The sequence below is a fragment of the Haemorhous mexicanus genome, chromosome 16 (assembly GCF_027477595.1).
Source record: "Haemorhous mexicanus isolate bHaeMex1 chromosome 16, bHaeMex1.pri, whole genome shotgun sequence".
Classification (NCBI taxonomy): Eukaryota; Metazoa; Chordata; class Aves; order Passeriformes; family Fringillidae; genus Haemorhous; species Haemorhous mexicanus.
This window is the reverse complement of record NC_082356.1, coordinates 1,946,208-1,948,298: the sequence shown is the minus strand read 5'-3', so window position 1 is coordinate 1,948,298 and position 2,091 is coordinate 1,946,208.

Here is a 2,091-nt window from a genome sequence, read left to right as displayed (position 1 = left end):
ATGAGGAGCACTGAAACAATGAGCAGGTAGGTCAGGCTGCGAAGACAGAGGTGTCAAAGATAGACTTAGATTGGCAACATAAGAGGGAGTTATTCTCACCTTGATTTACCCATGATGTCTCAGGTCATCAGGGTAAAGATGTCATTTCTAAGTGGGCACGAGACCAGGGGGTGGATCTAACCATGGACAGTGTTTCTCAGGTTATCCATGACTGTGAGATGTGTGCTGCCATCAAGCAGGCCAAGCAGGTGAAGCCCCTGTGGTATGGTGGGCGGTGGTCCAAGTACAGGTATGGGGAGGCCTGGCAGATTGACTAAATCACACTGCCCCAAACACCCCAGGGCAAGTGCTACGTGCTGACCATGGTAGAAGCCACCACAGGATGGTTGGAGACCCACCCTGTGCCTCATGCCACTGCCCAGAACACCATCCTGGGCCTGGAAAAACAAGTCCTGTGGAGACATGGCACCCCTGAGAGAATTGAGTCAGGCAACAGGACCCATTTCAAGAATGGCCTTATCAACACCTGGGCCAGGGAACATGATATTGAATGGATATATCATATCCCCTATCATGCACCAGCTGCAGGGAAAGTTCAACGGTGTAACAGACTACTTCTGACTACCCTGAAGGCACTTGGCAGGGGAACCTTCAGAAATTGGGAAATGAACTTAGGAAAAGCAGCCTGGATGGTAAACACCTGAGGGTTCATCAATCGAGCTGGCACTGCCCAGTCTGAACCCCTGCACACAGTGGATGGAGATAAAGTCCCTGTGGTACATATGAAAGGTATTTTAGGAAAGACTGTTTGGATTAATCCCACCTCAGGCAAAGACAAACTCATCCATGGGATTGGTTTTGCCCAAGGACCTGGTTACACTTGGTGGGTAATGCAGAAAGATGGAGAAAGCCGTTGTGTACCACAGGGAAACCCAGTCTTCAGTGAGAACTGTGTGTAAGGTTTCATTGTGATGCAGATGGAAATAGAATAAAGGGTGGAAAATGTCCTGGATTGCAAGGTAATTAATGTGTGTATTCTATTTTCCATCTGTTAGAGGTGTGGCAGTTATCTTCTGTTAATTGGGCAATTTTCTTTAACTCTTCCACAAACCAATCCTCCCTCTGGGAAATATCTTCTGTCCATGGGCCACTGAGTGTCACTGCATAAAATTGCTGATAACATTACATCATCCCATTGGGAGATGCTCCACCCAGGGGGAGGAGCCAAGCATTCCTACCTGGACATAATCTGAGATTTTGGGACACCAGAGCAGCCTTTTCCCACTGGATTCCCACAGGAGCTGCTGTCTTCTCCACTGGATTCCCAGAGGAAGACCAGGCCCATCTACAGCACCCCTGGACCTCCAGAGGAAAACTCCACCCTTCTACAGGATCACTGCTCCAACAGAACCCCATCTGTCACTGCAGCCACCATTTAATGGGACTGCTGCCAACACCCTGACACACAGGGTGTCAGGTTGTGTTCTGACTCTGTCAGTGGTTTTTTTGTTGTCTGTATGATTGCATTTGTATTTTTAGCTTTCCTAGTAACGAACTCTATTCCTATTCCCATATCTTTGCCTGAGAGCCTTTTATTTCAAAATTGTAATAATTTGGAGGGAGGGGGTTTCCATTTTCCGTTTCAGGGGAGGTTCCTGCCTTTTTTAGCAGACACCTGTCTTGTCAAACCAAGACAGTTGGATACACAGAATTTTAGAGGCAGAATATCAATTTCAGCCATGGACACCTGGAGGTGAAGGACGGTTCTTTTCCATAGGAAGGAAAGCATGGAACACCAGTGTTTCAGGGCCAGATGAAAGGCAGCAATCACAGGCCAAGGGCAGCCAGACCTCTCTGTCCTGGCAGCTTTTGTCTGAAAGCAGCCCTTGGATATCGGGAATTTTGCAGTTGGAATCCAAATTTTGGCCATTTCTGCACATATCCATGGTATCTAGGATGTTTTTTTCCACAGGAAGGAAAGCACAGAGCCCAAGTGTTTCAGGGGCTTAAGTACAGAGAGAAGTCTCCTGAGAGGCCAAACTTGCCAGATCTGTTTGTCCTGGCAGCTTTCATCATGGAGGAATCCTTGGA